Below are 18791 nucleotides of genomic sequence, written 5' to 3'. Positions count from 1 at the left end.
ACTGGATTGAACAGACAAGTGAGGTATTTCCTGTTATTTGTTGAAGGCAGTGAAATAATCTCACAGCTAATGGATTAAACTAACGTAACTTTCAGAAGGTCCTGAGAAAGGAGAACTAGCGGTGTACTCTCCTACTAACTGTGGAGTTTTCCAGGTAGGCTGCTGGACGACTGACTGAGGTACAGTTTAGAGAATCAGAATATTTCTCCCTCACTTCCTTCCTCCTTAAAAAAGGCCCCAAGTACCAGAGATGTGTGCAAAGAATTGTCCTCTGAGACAGGCCCCATGGGAGCTCTTGTCACAGCCATCACTCTTGGGCAGGGTCATCCAACCTGCTAAGGAATCCCACTTTCCAGACAGATTTTACTGCATTTACTTTTGTCTTCCCTGCTATACTAACTTGGCCACACCCCCAAACGGCAATCAGAATGTCAAGTATAATATCGTATTTTCTTTACTTCTTTCATTTCACCCTCCCCTACGGCAAAATGGTTGCAGCACCCCTGGCATGGGTCCCCTTCTTCGTCCCACCATGTCAGCCGAGGCATGGAGGGGTCCCTCTTTGCTTCTCTGAACTGGGAAGCCAGCCTTGCTTTCTCTTCCCCACCACGTCTAATCCTTGAGCAAGTCCTGCTGCATCCAACTCCGACATCCCCTCGAATCCTCCTACTGTTCGCAGCCGAGGTCAGTGCCGGCCTCTGCCATCCTGACCTCAGCTACTGCTGCATCCTTCTCCTAACTGGTCTCCCTGCTCCCAGCCAACGCACTTCTGACTCTCTGGTCTTTCCACCTGCTGCCGACTTCCCTCCTCCCTTCCCATCGTTTAGCCTTCAGTACTTAAGCCAATACTTCTCTCTACCTCCTTCCCCTTTATTTTCAAAATTCCTACCATAATGTATAAGTATTTATTTGTGATTGTGTGTTTAATCCTATAACTGCTTGAATCAGGAAGAGCATTTGCCTTGATTGCCGCCATAGCCCAGGGCTTAGCACCATTCCCTGCTTTGGTTTCACTTATTCACTCTATGATTGTGAGCAACTTATTTAGCCTCTCTTTTTAACGATAAAATGGGGTTACTGAGCCCTACTTTTCAGGTTATTTTGAGAATTCAGTGAGATCATTTGCAAAGTGTCTAGCATAATGTTTGGCCCATTATTGGTATCTAATGCCAGTTCCCTTGCCTTTCTCCCTGGCGGGGGCAGGGTGTGTTAGTCAGGACCCTTGGTTGTAGGTGACAGAAACTGAATTTGAGCTGAAACACAAAAGGGAAGTGATTAGCTGGTGTTTCTAAACCACTGGAGAAATAGGGCGAAAGCTGAAACCAGGGACTAAAATGCCCTCAGCTGCCCACCTCTCTCTCTCTCTCTCATTCTCTCCCTCTGTGTGTGTGTGTGTGTGTGTGTGTGTGTGTGTGTACCTTATCTCTGCTTCTCCCTGTCTATCACTTTTATTCTCTCAACTGCCAGCCTTTTGGAAGCAGGAAACTTGTCTCTGCAGCACAAGACCCCCCATCACAGCTCTACTTCCAGAGAGAAAAGGTGCTTATTTCCCTGAGTTCCAGTTAGAGAAATGCCAGGGAAGGACTCTGATTGTCCTGACTTGAGTCAAGTGTGTGTTCCCCAGACTATCACCAGCGTTTAGAGAGATGGAGACATACACTCTTATTCAGACTATGACAGGCTAGGGGACAATACCCCCCAAAGGAGGGGGATACATTGCCAAGGAGGAGCGGACAAGTTCCAGGCAGACAGAACAATGGATGTCCACCATGAGAAACGCTATAGAATACAAAGCAGTGTATGTCACGACATAGTGATCATTACAACTGCCTCTCTAAGCTATTTTTGTGTCTTTCTCCCTGGTTAAATTCTGGCATCCCGGAAACAGAGATGATACCTTAATTATGATTGTTTCCCCTGTACCTAGCACAGTCAGGTGTACACGAGGCAATGAAGAATTGTTTGTTGCCTGAATAAATGAATGAGCAGTGTAAGCACCAAAGCTTTCTTTCATCCCTGGCCATGTTTCTCAGCTGCAAACTGCTTCTGTGATCCTAGTCTGGGGAAACAGTTACATAATGGCCCTCAAGGCGTCTTCAAGAAATCTGGCTCCTCTCTCATTAGTTATTTACATCTTAGAATGGTCTTGCTGAGACTTGCCTGCTCTCCTTTGCCTTGCTTGGCTTCTTCCGTGAGTTTCCATGTTCCTATTTATAAATCTCACTTGAGCCCAGTTCTTTGGGCCCAACTTCTCCTCCCTCCCTCCCTTCCTCCTAGGGGCAGAATGCTTTGGTTAACCTGAAATGGTTTTCAGAAGAGGTACAGCTGTTCATACCAATGTGTGTGGCTCCATCCAGCTCCCCGTCAAGAGGCAGCAGCCTTTGTTGATTGCCCGTTTAGCCCCTGCCTCAAGGACAGAAGGGTCACTGAGCAGCTTCCCCATTTCATGCGTGGAAAAGTCAAGAGGCTGTGAGAGGAAGTGAATGGGCCAGAGTCCCAGAGTTCCAGATGAACTCATTTCTGGGCTTTGCAAGTCCTAAGCCCTAGCCATGGCGAAGCCTGGGACACCTGTCCTCAACCCCTAGAGATGAAGCCAGCCACCATGGGCTGAGCACCCAGGCCCTGTGTGGGATGCTGGGACACTGTGATGATTCAGCCTAATTCCTGCCCTTGCAAGACACACGTCCACAGCAGGCAGCAGAGAAAAAAACCCATTACTACAATGGAGTGTGACGTACCAAGGTCTCAGGCCATGAGTTGCACAACATGGAAGAGATTAGAATGCTATAAATGGCTTTTGCACCTGGAAAGACCTCGGTTTGACGCAAGGAAATCCTCCAGGGCTCATTTACCAAGTACCAGCTCATAGAAACAACTAAAGAAAAATCCTTTAAAGTTATTTATTTACAGTCATAGCAATTTTAAATCTGGAGGAATCTTGATGGTAATCTTGTCCCAAACCCTGAGTTCACAAGGGAACAAACCAGATCTACAAGTATACAATGAAATCATTGCTGTGGTGTGCAAATTGCTCCCAAGGAGGTCATCTTAATAATGGATATCATTTTCTGTTGGGAATAGGAGAGAAATCAAACATTTATGCATGAGGCCCTGAGCTACACATACCATTGTCACATTTAATTCTCCCAGTAATAACATGGGTGCCTTTATTCCATTTACAAAGGAGGAAAGCAAAGCACGGAGATGTTAAGTGACACGCCCAAAGTCACAGCTGGTAAATGATGGGTTAGGGATTTGAATTCAGGCTTATCTATTGATATTTCCAAAGCCTCTCTTCCTGTGCAAATAGAAAAGTATAGAATTAATGTTAAAAACCTGGGTCCTCTTCTTAAATCCACCACTAACAAGTTATGTGAACTGGGGAAGGTCCTTCCATTTCATTGGAACTTAGTCTCCTGTTCCATAAATGAAGAGAACTGAGCTGGGTCAGCGATGGCAATATATGGTCCACAAATGGCCACCCTCCCATCCTCTGCCCAAGACAGACGTGACTATAGATCAGGACAGCATTTCCCCCCGGGCTCAAATTGGGCTTCTAATGCAGTGTCATGCAGCCACCCTCAGTCAGTTGCAACTGGCACGAAATAAAATTTATTTGCCACCCTTTGGCCTGATGAGCTCTCAGATCTCTTCCAACTCTGGTTTGTGCAAACTCTGGTCCTGGATTTTGTCATTTCTCTGCAGCATCGGAAGAAAAATGGGAACAGCTTATCTGTGATCCTGCGGAACAGACGCCTGCCAGATGCAGAGCCCTACTGTTCTCCGTGCCCAGGACTCCAGGGGGGTCTGCCACAAATGTGAGGGGGGCACAACTCTGCTCCACATGATGGAAGTCTTTCCTCGTGCCTGGCATTTACTGGAGTGCCACAAAGTTCTCTCAGGAAAGGAATCTGTATTGCTGACATGGCTTAATATCAACAAAAAGGCAGCCAAAGAAGTATATGGAAAAATACCACAATCCTCACGTGCTGATCGACATACAGGCCAGAGTGATGGGGTGGGGAGGGGGGGCGTCGTGGGGGACACTGAGTCAGAGTTACCCGTGTGGAAGAGACCCAGGAGAGCCAAGCTATGTCAGGCGGTGGAGCCTGGGACAGGAGGGGACAGAGGAATGGAAAATCAGAACAGCGTTGACAAATGACATTGAGCTGACAAGTGCCATCAAATGCTATTCACGGGGGGGGAGGGGGGTGTGTAGGCAGATCCAAGGGAACTGAGCACCTGGCAAAATCACCAGGCTGCTTCCGTCCAAACTTCATCAGTGTCCTTTCACGCAGCAGGCACAGGTCATCCCGTCCTGCCAACAGCCACTGTGGGAAAAGATGCGGTCCATTCTTCAAGGGGTCTATTTGAGTCCAGTGTCCAGTTACCCCAGATTACCAGTGATTGCCCGTGGCCCTGGCTCTGCTCTAGGAAGTGAGTCAGCCCAACTCAGAAGAAAGCCCTGCCTGGCCCCGGGAGGGTGACATGCTCTGGTGAGGCAGGCAGGCAGGCAGGGACAGCCCTGAAGCTGAGTGAACAAGGAGCCTGCTTCCCGAGGGGCCCCAGGCCCCCTGCCCTGCTTCAGTCCAGGCGGCGCTTGGTTTCAGAGGCCGTCTCATACCCCACTCTCAAGGCAGCCTGCTCAGCAGTGATATTAGTAGCAGAGCCAACGATGATTCATTAGGTGACTCAGAGAAGACAAACAAACAAAAACACTCTCTCCAAGAAAGAGAAAGTCATCGGAAGCATCCAGGTCTGTCCACCCCACTTCTCTAACTCAGTGATTCTCCAACTGTGGTCCTCAAACCCGTAGTATCAATATCTTTCGGCCATCACACCACTTCAATAAGGTGCATTTAATAGCCTTTCAAATTGGTAAGAGTCAACATAGCTTAGTGAGAAGAGCAAAAGCTCTGGAACTTGTTAGAAATGCAAATTCTCTGGCCCCAGCCCAGATCTCCTGAATGGGAAACGCTGGAGCGGGGCCCAGCCACGTGGCCTAACCAGGCTTTCAGGTGGTTCTGACGGCTGCTGAAGTTTGAGAACCATGTCTGCATCGTTCGGGAGCAGAGGGAATTCCTCCTCCCCTACCCTCCGCCCAACTCCACTTTGTTATGGAAACCTCCCATCTGGTCCAAAGCCCCTGCTGCAGGAGCGAAAGGGTCTGGCTTTAGGACTTTGTCATCCCCAGTATTGTGAGGACAGTCCATTGCAGCCTGGGGCACAGTCCTGGGCTTAAAGTGATAAATAAAACTGGTACTTGGGAGGGGGGAATGGCAAGGACCGAAGGGAAAGGAAAAATAAGCCTCCTCTTCATCTCCTTAATGTTCTGCTTCTAGAATCCCATAATGACATTAAAGTGGTGAGCACTTTACATGTAGCATCTCTCAGCAAACGTTGAGGGAATACGGCTTTATCTGACAAAAGAAGATGCTGAGTGAGATTACACACCTTGTTGGAGGGGATTCAGCTCTCTATAAGTGTCAGAGTTGGGACCTGGCTCCCTGTCTATCTGACTCTAAGTCTTGGTCATGAATTGACTTGACCCGATAACCATTGTCCCTCACTACTTGCCAACATGGTGGATCACCACGGTCTTCATCGTGGTCGATGACTAAGACCAGGAACTCGAACTTTGTGGCACATAGTAGGTGCTTAATGGATGGTAGCGCTCTCCCGAGGCTTTTCATACGCTCATCCTCTGCTGCCTGGTCCTCGAGAGGGTGCCCCTGTATTACATTGACTCTCTTTGTTACTGTAGAAACTCACTCCTCTTTGTGCATAGTCCAAGGGAAGACCAGAGGTTTTGCCCCAAACTGGCTGTGTTGCAAGTCCCATTATGACACCATCCCAGGGGGATGCTCACGCTAACAGAGACAGTGCGACACAAAGGCATGTCCCTTCACCAGTTTCCCATTGTCATTGTAGCATCTCTGGACTCTTACCTCCTTCCCCTGAGGGAAACCGAGGCCCTGCGATATCGCATGACCTCCGGTGGTTGCCAGGGCAACAGCAGAGCAAGAACCAGATTCCAGGTTTCCTGATTCCCAGCTACCGCTCATACAGCACTGTCTCTCTGGGACAAGAGCCTGGGAATCCTGCCACTGCCTGGTGGAGGGCACAGCTAAAAGTCAGAACTGTCTCTCTGCCAGCGAGGAATGCTCACAGGCTGCCAAGTATTGTTCCAGCTGCTTCCTAATGAAAAGCAGCTAATGGCTGCGACGAAAGCAGCTAATGGTTGCGACGGTTGGACATGCTGTCTCTAGAGCCAGACAGCCTTGGCTCCAATCTCAGCTCTCCTACTTATGAGTGCTGTATCTTTGGCCAAGTTATGTAGCTTCTTTGTCTCTCAATTTCCTCACCTGTAGAATGGGGGTAATATCTTCATGAGGTTGTCATGAGGACCACATGTGTCATACTTGGCCCTTTACATATGTTCTCCCATTTGATGTTACAAAAACACTTTGAAGTCGGTATTATTATCCCCACTTGCCTGTAAAGAAACAGAGGCACAGAGCCAAGAAGTGCCCTGCCCAAGGTTCCACAGATGGTAGCGATTTTAATAGCAATATCAAACATTTAGTAGACTCTTACGATGTGCCAGGCACAACAAAACCGGGTAGCTGCAGTTGTTCCTACTTTACAAACAGTAAAAGCTGAGGCACAGAGAGATTGACTAACCTGCCAAGATCACAGAGTTGGTAATGGTAGAGCCACACTATCGACCAGGGCAGCACGGCTTCAGAATCTGTGTTACTGATGGCTGTGTCCACCCCTGAATCCCCAGCCCTTGCTCTATCTACCACACCCTGCTACCTACGAACGACCTGTGGAATTGATCATTTCATGAAAAAAATAGCTCTTCTTTACCTTTAACAACTTTTTTCACCCAAGGAAGAGTTACAAGATAAGCCACAAGGATCATCAAATAGAGGTAGTTCTAATTTCACAAGAGCTGATTGTCCACTGAGAGCCGTGGGTGTGCGGTTGGCATTGTGGGTGAGACAGTTCTTCGCTGTCTCGTGGTGAGTGAGCTCCCCGCACACTGGAGGATGATCAGCCCCCCCTGCCCGTGGACGCCAGGCCACTGTAATACCCCAAAATGCCCCGCACGACGCTCTCAGGTTCTCCGGGGGTGGGGGATGATTCTGCCCCAGGTGAGAACCATTGAATAGAGGATTCCCTACTCCTCTTTTTTCTTTTCATCAATTCAGTTACACCCATGGAATTAGGAGAAATCAGCATCAAACACAGGACAGCCAACAGCGTGAGACTGAGTGAAATAAAGCACCAAGTGCTTTATCGGAGTGGTCGCCAGGCATCAGAGCCCTGGGGTGAATGGACCCTACCCAGGTGTGTGGTCAGGAAGTGCTCTGTGGCAACCCCCCTTGCTGGAGGTAGGAGCAGGCGGGGGGCAAACCAGAGAAGGAGATGAGACTTCAATGAGGCCGCCCACTCCCCTTCCCACCTTCTCTTGGCAGATAGGAGACTAAGGCAAAAGGGCGTGGAGAGAAGCTGGGATCCAGGCTCTGAGATACGGTGTCACCGCGGCCAAGTTATTTACCCTCCACCCCCTCAGTTTCCCCAGTGGCCGCGTGGTGGTGGCTCCCATCCCCCCTTGCCCAAATTAGGAGGCTCAGGTGACATCAGGGATGTGAGGTCACCTGGAACAGTAAATATCACTGCAAGTTTCGTCTGTGTCCAGAGCAAGTCCCTGGGCTCTGAGTGCTGTTTCCTCTTGGATAACTGTCGTCATTCTTAGAAGAATGAACCGTTTGCCAGGTCCACGCTGAGCGATTCGTTTGTCCCCCTGGGGACACCAGAAGAGCACTTCCTTCCCAGCACAATCAATGCCAAGGGCCAGGAACCTGGAGGGTGGCGTGCGTAGGTAGCCCAGAAGGCAGGGGGGGACCACGTGACCCGGGCGCGCGGCGGCCCCCGAGCCTCCGCGGTCCCCGCCGTTAGGAAGGCCGGGACGTCGCGGGCAGCGTCATTTAAGGGCATTATGGCTCAGGACCTAGGCTTTGGCGTTCCACATTGCGTACTTTACTTTGGAGAAAGGAAAGAGAACGTGACAAAGACTGAGCATTTGGTACGCGCACGGTACGGTGCTAAGGACTCGACGCGTATTTACCTCATTTAATCCTCACGGCACCTCAGCAACATGTGGGTAATTATTCCTACTTCACAAACGAGGAAACGGAGGATTAAAGACTTAAGTAACTTGCCTAAGGTAATACCCCTATTTGGTGGGTGTGAAAAATTAATGCCTCCCCCTCAAATGTCCATGTCCTAATCCCCAGAAACTATGAGTATGGATTACATAGGTTCCCTGGCAAAGGGGAATTAAGACTGTTAGACGGAATTAAAGATTCTTTAAAAAAAAAAAAAAAAGATTCTAAGTAGCTGACTTTATTTATTTATTTATTTATTTATGGCTGTGTTGGGTCTTCGTTTCTGTGCGAGGGCTTTTCTCTAGTTGCGGCGAGCGGGGGCCACTCTTCATCGCGGTGCGCGGGCCTCTCACTATCGCGGCCTCTCTTGTTGCGGAGCACAGGCTCCAGGCGCACAGGCTCAGTAGTTGTGGCTCACGGGCCCAGCTGCTCCGCGGCATGTGGGATCTTCCCAGACCAGGGCTCGAACCCGTGTCCCCTGCATTGGCAGGCAGATTCTCAACCACTGCGCCACCAGGGAAGCCCCTAAGTAGCTGACTTTAAAATCAGGAGATTATTCTAGACAATCTGAGTGGGTGGGCCCAATGTAATCACAAGGGTCCTTAAAAGAACCTGAGAAGTTCTCCCCTCTCAGAAGTAGAGAGGGGGAATGGGAGGGCCTGAAGGGGAAGTGAAAATAAGGCTCCCTCTTATCTCCTTAATGTTCAGCCCCTAGAATCCCATAATTACAGCTAATAATAGCTACCATTTGTCTAGAAGTTGTTATGAGCCAGGCGCTAGGTAATTATGTTATACGTATCATCCTTCAGCAGATTAGAGAGATGTGGCTTTATTTTACAAAAGAAGAAACTGAGGCACCATGGGGTTAGACACCTTCTGGATTCACGTGCAGACTGTTAGGGCCAGCACCTGTGCAGGGCTGCTTACTCTGACTGCACAGCCATCGCCTCTGGTGTCTGAGTGCAGCCATATGACCACTGCCCCCCAGATCCTCGGTGAAATCAAGAAGGCCCTTCAACTGCAGTGCCTTCTATCACCAGCCCTGGTCGTCACAAATAGCACCTCAAGCATTTTTCAAAGATACTAGTCGTTTCTTCACCAACATATTACCTGAGGCTTGGTGAAAGGAGTTTCTTTTGGGTTCTCTCAGACAATAGGTTTAGTTAGGTACTTTTTATGTAATAATTGTACTCCAACATTTTTTTAAGTCTATGATTTTTAATTTCTTTCTCCAAATTATACCAAGAGATTTCTGGCATCTGAACATCATTTTGTACGGGCCACGTTTGAGACAGAGTTCAGTCAATCAACCAACCAGCCAATTAGAATCCATTCGAGATGCTCCAGCTAGCACATTGAATCAGGGACTGCTGCCCTTGCTTCTTTCTTTCTGCCTTGTGTCCGGACAAGTGCACTCTTATGATTACAGAATCGTTCTCAAATGGAATATAAGTAGTGGTTTCCCATAGTTAAGCAGAGGAGCTGAGCTAAGAAATTAAATTCTTCTCTGACTTTCTAAGCTCAGTGTCTGAATCATCCACTGCCATCTGCCTTCAGAGCCTTCAGGAAACAAGGAACAGGAAAGGGGAAAACAACAGAATCCATGGACCCGGGTTGCAGTTCCAGCTCTGCCTCTAAGAGTCTGAGAATCATTACTATCTCTTTAAGTTTCAGGCTCCTCTCTGGCACGGTGAGGAGGTGGAATGAGACGGTCCCTGTGGCGCCCTGCAGCCCCTGCATATGAGCCTCTGCCCTAATTCTCCTGCCCGGAGACCCCATCTGCTTTCCTTCTACCCACTGCTTATTTGGAATCTAATGATTCTTTCCCAGGCCCAGTATGTCAGCTCTTGAGCCATCACCCATCCCATCGCATGGGTTTACAGTTGTCCATCTAGAATATTCAGGCACAGATACTCACATCAGAACCTCTTTTTCCCTGGAGAATCTAAGGTGCCCCAGAATATGGTGACTTTTTATCAGAAAGAGAAAAGAAATTATAATAGAGCAATACTCTCCCTAAGAATCTATATTAACATTTTCTATCGTTTGTTGAGCATCAATTATGTGCTAGCTCATTAGACACTGTATATATTTTATCTCATCTGTTTCTCACTAAGACTCTGGAGATAAGTATTATCCTCCGTTTCAGGGATGGGCAAACTGAGACTTGGGGAGGTTAGGCTGATTTATCCAAGGTGAAGACATTGGTGGGTGGTATATGCAGGATTCCTAACATAGTCTATTTGGCCCCAAATTTGATGTTCTTTACACTGCACTATAAATCATACAAACTGTTGGCTTCCTTCTCTGTTTTCAGAGCCCTTTGTTTACTCCAATTATTCAAGGTTTGACCACACTCACCCCTGTACTGTATCCATTTCTCCAAACCTGCCTCACCCAATGGTCCATCAATTGAACAACTGACCTTTTGCAGGGCACTTACTACAACATTCTCATCTCTCTATTCCTTCCCCCTCCCCCAGACCTAGCTCCCAGGAGGTGTACAATATACACTGGTTAGCTAGCATACGTCAGTATTCCAAACACTGTCTCTGCAATGAATACCATGCTGATGAATTTTGATGACAGAAGCCTTTTTAAAATATCATCTTAAGACAGAAAGATCAGCATTTGTCATACTGTCCATTATAAGCATCATCAGCTAAGCCTTTTTTTTTCCTGCCCCAATTTTAAAAGTTAATTCTGATCTGTTGGGCTCGCCCACAGATTTGAGGCTATCACTATTGCTAGAGCTGTGATCATATTCCTCTCTGGGCACAGACTCAAGCACAGGAAGGTGAAATGTGATTGGTACCCAGATTCGCCTGCGATCCACCTGCTTGTTAGTGTCCGAATCCATCGTGATAATGAGTGCGGTCACCACTAATGTGTACCTGGGCCTCATTGCATAGGCTCTGGAGTCATGCTGATTCAAATCTTGATTCCGCCAGTTTCCTAAGGAGTTCTGAAATACTGGCAAAAACAAAGGACCAAACAGCAAAGTGAATCCTTGGCTGTCATACCCTTCCTTGTCCAGAGACTTGTCACTTTGTCTTCTGGACACTTTTACCTGATTAATATTAGAATAAAACTATGGAGCTCAAACAAGGTATCATACTGATTCATTGTCAGCCAAGAGGGCAGGGCTTTATATTGGATGTTTTTCTGCCAAGATGGGCCGATAATTTCTTCCTCTGACGTAAGGGCAGAGTTGGATCAGAAAAATGCCTGTCAACTCAGATGCCAACACCTACACTCCTGCTAGTACATAATCAAATCTGCATTGTTTCCCTGGTGGAAATTTTTGTAATTGGGGTATTTTCTGTTTGGACCATTCAGTAAATCCCAGATTCAGAGCCAAAGAGAACTCCAACATTCCTTCAATGAAGCATTGTAATACTACATACAGTAGAACTTCCAAACCATGACCCACTCCTGTCAGCCCAGCTTCTGAAACTTAACCTGGGTCCTTCCTCCTGTCCCCATTTCCAGCACTACCATCATGGTCCAGGCCACCATCATTTCTCACCTGGACTATTGCAATCACCTCCTAAGTGGTGTTTCAGCACTGTCTCCTGACATAGCAGCCAGAATGATCTCTGAGAGAAATAAACTAGATTATACCACTCCTTTGCTTAAACCTTCTCTATCGGATTCCCACTGCATTTAAAATAAACTCTTATCTTGCCGAGGGCTACCAAGCCCTAGAGATCTGACCCCTGCCTCCCTCTCTGACCTCGGCTCTTTCCCCACTCCTCCTCTGTCACTGTGCCCCACTCGCAGACCTCTGGCTGTCCCCGGAACATGGCAAATGTGTTCCCACCCAAGAGGCTTTGCCCTTGCTCTTCCCTCTGCCTGGAACACACTTGTCCCTGTTCTTACAATAGCTGGCTACTTCTCATCCTTCAGGCCTCATCCTCTCTGTGACTTTCCCGGACCATCTCCATCATGCTCCATCATATCACCCTGGTTTATTTCCTTCACAGTACTTATCACTTCCTGAAATGATTGTGTTTATTGTTTGTTTCCTTTTAAAAAATCTCTTTCCTCTAGAATGTGAGGTCTTTGCCCTTTTGGGTGATGAAACTTTCTTCAGAATCTAACACAGGATCTCAGTGAATGAAGGAACTGGGTACCATGTATAATAAAAACACAGTGTATAATAAGAAGCTATTAAATCTATTTGTGGTGTGGAAAGGTTTCATGGAGGAGACGATCTTTGGTCTGATTCTTGAAGCATGATTGGTTTCAGGCTAGGTGCACAGGGAGAGGATGTGGGCCAGGCAGCAGATGTGTAATTAAACACCACCATGCCTTATGAACCAGGCCTGTGCAAAGTACTATGAGATCACAGACTAGAAATTGACTAAAGCAGAGCAGAGGGTTGGGGGAAGGAAATGAGGTTTGACTTGAGCCTTAAAGACTGAAAACAAGAGTTGCCGGGCAAAGAAAAGGAAGAGGCATTCCAGGCAGAGTAAGCACCCTGGACAAGGCACAGAGTATGAAAGACAATGATGAGGAGGCTAGAGAGGGGAGGTGGGGCTAGATTGTTAAGGGCCTGGCTTGCTGCTAAGGATTTTGGATTTTTTTTCCTGAGAAAAATAGAATAGAATGCTATTTTCACTATACTATGGTGAAATTAAACAAATAAATACTTGGAACAACAAACAATGTGGGACTTCCCTGGTGGTGCAGTGGTTAAGAATCCGCCTGCCAATGCAGGGGACACAGGTTCGATCCCTGGGAAGAGCCCACATGCCGCGGAGCAACTAAGCCCGTGTGCCACGACTACTGAGCCTGCACTCTAGACCCCACGAACCACAACTACTGAAGCCCGCATGCCACAACTACTGAAGCCTATATGCCTAGAGCCCATGCTCAGGAACAAGAGAAGCCACTGCAATGAGAAGCCCATGCACTGCAACGAAGAATAGCCCCCACTCACAGCAACTAGAGAAAGCCTGCGCCCAGCAATGAAAACCCAACACAGCCAAAAAATAAATAAATAAATTTATATTAAAAATATATATATAATTAATTATATATATAAACAAACAAACAAACAAACAATGTGACAGATACAACACAGGTGAGTCAGGAAGACTTGAATAGATCTGATTTAAGTAGATACATTCATATAATTATACATGTGCATCCAAAACACATTTTTTGGTTATTTTTAGTTGGTCAGAGGGCTTTATGTGTGACTAAATTTGCATGCTCAGATGGGCTTCTCCAACTGTGCTGAAGGAACAGATATTTTAATTTCCAATTTATTGTAATCAATACTTTTGGAAAATACAACAAAATTGTCATGAATGTCAAATTGCTATAAATGTTTCCAAGCACTTGCTCTCAGTTTCTATACTTATTTTCTCCTAGTCTGGTAAAAAACGTTTGGTGGACCAGCCTTGACCCATGGACCACATTCTGAAGTACACTGCACTAGAGAGCTGAGTGGCAGGGAGGTCGTGGATACCACCTAGAAAGGTCCAGGCAGAAGATGGTCCTGGGACATCCCCACCTAGAAGGGTCCAGGCAGAAGATGGTCCTGGGACATCATGTGGTCCAGACCCCTGCCATTGGGCTGGTGGACAACCAAATCATCTATTACACAGTATCCTCTGTTATATTTCTGTGTCCCCTACCAACATCTAGTTCTCCATGTCCCTGTGGGGTTATCAAAAAACTCAATAAATATTGTTTGACAGAAGGATGAGCCACTCCCCAGGGAAAATGGGTGCTATTCTGCAGAAATGCCTGTTATTTTTCAATGGCCACTGCCAGTTAGCCCTTCAGTAGGTTGACGAATGTTACTTTGGGGATATTTTGGCTTAAAATTCAGCACATACTTGGTGATTTATCAAAAATAACCAAAAAAAGTGTTTTAAATTTACATATCTAATTGCACAACAGTATATGTTTCTTTTGGATATTTTCAAGTGCCCCTGACACATCTTTATTGTACATGCAAGGGTAACAATGTAGTTTAATCATAGTGTTTATTTTGCATGGTATGGGGCAATACACGGACTGTGGATTCGTATTGGAATTCCAGTTCTGTCATTTTACTAGTTATATTTGGCAAATCAACTGACATAAATTCTATGAGCTTCAGTTTCTTCATCTGACAAAATGTGAGAAATAATGCTTTTGAGTTGTTTCAAAAATTAAATTAAAAACATGTGTGGGGCTTCCCTGGTGGCGCAGTGGTTGAGAGTCTGCCTGCCAATGCAGGGGACACGGGTTCGAGCCCTGGTCCGGGAAGACCCCACATGCCGCGGAGCAACTGGGCCCGTGAGCCACAACTACTGAGCCTGTGCGTCTGGAGCCTGTGCTCCACAACAAGAGAGGCCGCGACAGTGAGAGGCCCGCGCACCGCGATGAAGAGTGGCCCCCGCTTGCCACAACTAGAGAAAGCCCTCGCACAGAAACGAAGACCCAACACAGCCAAAGATAAATAAAATAAAAACAAAAAACAAACAAAAAAAACCCCACAAACTTTAAGAAAAAAAAAAAATGTGTGAAACACCTGGCATACCAAGGTGCTCAGTAAATGGTGAGTCCTCTACCATTAGTTTAGTTCCTTGTAAGTCCTGTGAGCTGTGGGCTACAGGAAAAGATCAAGTTTCTCTCAATTGTCTTTAGTTATAATAAAGAATTATTGCTGGAGTCCTCAGCCTGTTTCTGCTACTCTAATGCAACAACTCCTTCATCCCAAATCACTACATGCAAACGCCTAGATTCCAGCGCAGCCCAGCCCTCTCTGCTCCCAATACCACTGGCATGATGTTAGCAAAGCTCTGGCACCTCACAAAGCTCATCCTGCCCAGGTTGTCCCTAAGCACTTTGCGTCGAACTTGGTGTAGGAGAGAGCTCTGCTTGACTTTCCCCCTTCCTGTGAGCTGGCATGAATTAGCTCCTTGAGCTGAGTTTATAGACCGGAGCCAGATATGTAAGATCAAAGGGAAACTGGACCTCAGAAAAGGAAGTGAAAATTGCCTCCAAGTGCCTTCAGGTGACATGAATGACAATGACATGACAAGCAGGCTCCTCACAGGGGGCTTCACCAGGATCTAGGCAGACTCTCTTCGGACTCATCTAAGAGGACAGAGGACTCTCAACACTGACATCAGTCAATAACATTCACTCTGCGTGAAATACGTGCTTCCTGGCTGCCTTACCAATCAAGGCAGAAGGTATGGGGAGTGAGAGCCACCATGAAGACAGTCTTTGGCTCTAAATCGTGACCAAGAGGATTTCTGAACCCCAGGACTCCCTCCCACCTCCACACAGACCACAGACCTACCAAGCCCTGCCCTTCCCCGGGCAGGGTTTGAGGGTGGCTCGGTGTGGCAGTTGCTAAAGTGCCCCTGGGAATCCTGGCCCTCTCTCTGCTCAGCCGCTGGTGCTCCTCTGCTCTGTTCTCTTTTCCCTGACTCTCCCACCCAATGGAATGGGCTGTGCCTGGAGTAATTTGGGAGGTTACTGATGATACCCAACAGACAGGGTCAGACAGACCTTGGGTCTAATCTCAGCTCCTTCACTTACTAGCCCTGTAACCCAGTTCTTCAAGTCTCATCTTCCTCCTCTGAAAATTCTGGATGACATCGACACCTGTCTAATGAAGTCGTCACGCAATTAATTGAGATGATGCCTTAAAGTGTTTAGTGTGGTGTTTGGCAAAGAGTGGCTATTCGATAAGTACTAGCTCTTATTCTTGTTGTTGTTTTTATTTATTAACAAGCAGCTGGTATGCCTGTTCCCACACCATCAAAGGTGTATTCGTTTCCTAGGACTGCTGTAACAAATTACCATACACTGGATGGCTTAATACTATAGAAATTTATTCTATCACAGTTCTGGAGGCCAGAAATCTGAAACCGAGATGTCAGAAATCTGAAACCAAGATGTCAGCAGGGCCTCACCCCCTCTGAAGACTCCAGGGAAGAATCTCTTCCTTTTCTCTTCCACCTTCTGGTGGCTCTTGGCATTCCTCGCCATTCCTTGGCTTCATGCCACATCACTCCAATCTCTGTCCTCACGTTGCCTTCTCTGTGTGTCTCTGTCCTCTCCTCTTCCATCTTATCTCCCTTTGCCTCTTTCTTGTAAAGACACTTGAAGAGGCACTTAAGACCCACCTGGATAATCTCAGATAATTTCCTCAACTCAAGATCCTTAACTTAATAACATCTATTGTCATATAATGTAATACTCACTCTCTTGCCGTATGAGGTAATATTCACAGGTTCTGGGGATTAGGACATGGACATACCTTTTTGGAGGCTGCCATTTAACTCACTACAAAAGCCATTTCCTGGGAAAATGGATTTGGGAAGGAGAGCATTTGCTTGCTTCTTATTTTAATAGTCTTAAATCCTGACAGTATTTGATTATCAGCTGCAAAACCCTCTTTGCTGTCTTTCCAGGAACCCACTCATGGTCCATCCTGCCAGACCCTAACAGGCAGAGACTTCATGGACACTTTATCCCTGGAACTATGATATATACACAGCCTGGTGGTGAGTATATGGGATGGTGGGATGGGATGGAATAGGTTATAGTGAATAGAGATATGTAGTTGGGACAAAGGAACTCTTAAGAGAGAAGGAACATCAAATTTTGGTGCACATTATACACAAACAGTGGGGATGCTGTAGCCCCAAGCTGTGGGTCATCTGGTCTTACCTTACGTATCTGGACATGAACTAAATGATGATTAACTTCACTTTTGACATTAAGTGGCTTTGATGTCCTCAAAACTGTTGAATAGAGTATTACTCTCAATCCCTGATCACTGAGGAAGGAGAGACACTGTGTCACACAATTCAAGATGGCATCATGCATATTGTATTCTATGGATTTGTGGAATATGAGGTCATCAGTATCTTGGATTTGTGTGTGCAGTGGCAACTCTGTGAGCAGGGTACAAGGGTTAGGAGAAACGGCCCTGCCTGTGAGATCAGGGTCTCAAGCAGACTTTCCAAACCATGAGTTGGTAAGAGTGGAGGTAGAGAGCCTCACCTATCCTGACCCCAGATCATCCTCCTGACATTCTCTGCAAATATCCTTATCTCTCATGGGACTCAATGTTCTCATTGTCAAATGAGAGGGTGTAGGAGGCTAAATAAAGCCTCCAAAGATGTGCAACTATTGGGAGGCTGTCCAGGGTCACATTACCAGATATAAGAGTTTCAAAATTCTAATTTTCACTTGAAAATGTGAATTTTATCACTGCAACAAATTTTGCCAGTAAGTTGCCTTGAAGTGACAGATTTACTTCATTCATTTTTGAGAGACTATTTGCCAGATACCCAAGTCTAAATAACCATAGATTGAGAGTCACTTTGCTTTTAAAGCAAAAATGGAGTTCCTTGAAAAAAACTGGCTAGTTCAGCTCATAACTCAACAACAGCACAATTGCTTTCTCCTAGACAACCACTGTGCTTTAGTATACAGCAGAAGTGGTTAATGTGCACCATGCTTTCCACTTTATTGAACAGAATATTAAAAAGAGGTGTATTCAGAGGTCAAGACTTAATAAAATTAATGCTCTTCACTGCTTCATCAAGGACATTCTTATGTAAAAGAGGTATTATTTTTATGGTGAGTACATGACGGTAAAGAATACACCGACTACCAGAGCAGTTGGGCCCACTGCCTGGATTTGCACAAAGGTGCCAGCAGTTTTATCTACATTGCTTTCGCCTCTTTGGTGGAAGTGTCAACATCACAAAAATAAATAAATAAAAATGGCGGAGGGCAAGTAACATCTTAGCGTTACTGTGAAAATAGGTTTGACATCACATACTTCCTGAAAGGGTTTCAGACCTCCCATGGGTCCATGGACCACACTTTGAGAACCTCTGTTCTCACATACCTTTTAGTTCTAAGAATCCATGACCCTTCCCTAACACTAGATTTCCTAGATGACTTTATCTAAACCTATCATTATAACTGGTGCCATAGAAGAGATAAGAGTAGCCCCAATATTCCTGTTACCACTCCTTCCACTTAGATTCTGAATCAAGGGATGTAAGGTATGGCTGGGAGTGGGCAGGAGGGTGTTATTCAAATGTGAGCAGCCAGCTGAGTGTATCTGACAGAATCCTGCGTTAACACTGGGTGATAGAATACAGAGGCAGTGATCGTTTCAGGGTTCCCGTAGAGCAGCGGTCTCCAGCCTTTTTGGCACCAGGGACCGGTTTTGTGGAAGACAATTTTTCCACGGACGGGGGCGGGGTCGGAGGAAGGTTCAGGCAGTAATGCGAGCGATGGGGAGTGATGGGGAGCGATGGGTAGGAGCAGATGAAGCTTCGCTCACTCACCTGCCGCTAACCTCCTGCTGTGCGGGCGGGTTCCTAACGGGCCGTGGACAGCTACCGGTCCGCGGCCCGGGGCATTGGGGACCCCTACCATAGACTGTCTCAGGCCCTTCCAAGTCCTTTCTGGGCAGAGTTTTCAGGAACATCATCCTTTCTGCAGGGCTGTTTATCTCTTTCTCTAATTAATTCCTCCTGACATCTAACGCTGGCCACATAAGCCGTGATTTGTGGTCTAGGTCAGCCACTCTATTACTATTTATAATCCTGCAGGAAGTCATTACTCTTTTCA

This window comes from Balaenoptera ricei, chromosome 17 (genome assembly GCF_028023285.1).
Source record: "Balaenoptera ricei isolate mBalRic1 chromosome 17, mBalRic1.hap2, whole genome shotgun sequence".
Lineage (NCBI taxonomy): Eukaryota > Metazoa > Chordata > Mammalia > Artiodactyla > Balaenopteridae > Balaenoptera > Balaenoptera ricei.
Note: the sequence above shows the minus strand (reverse complement) of the source record.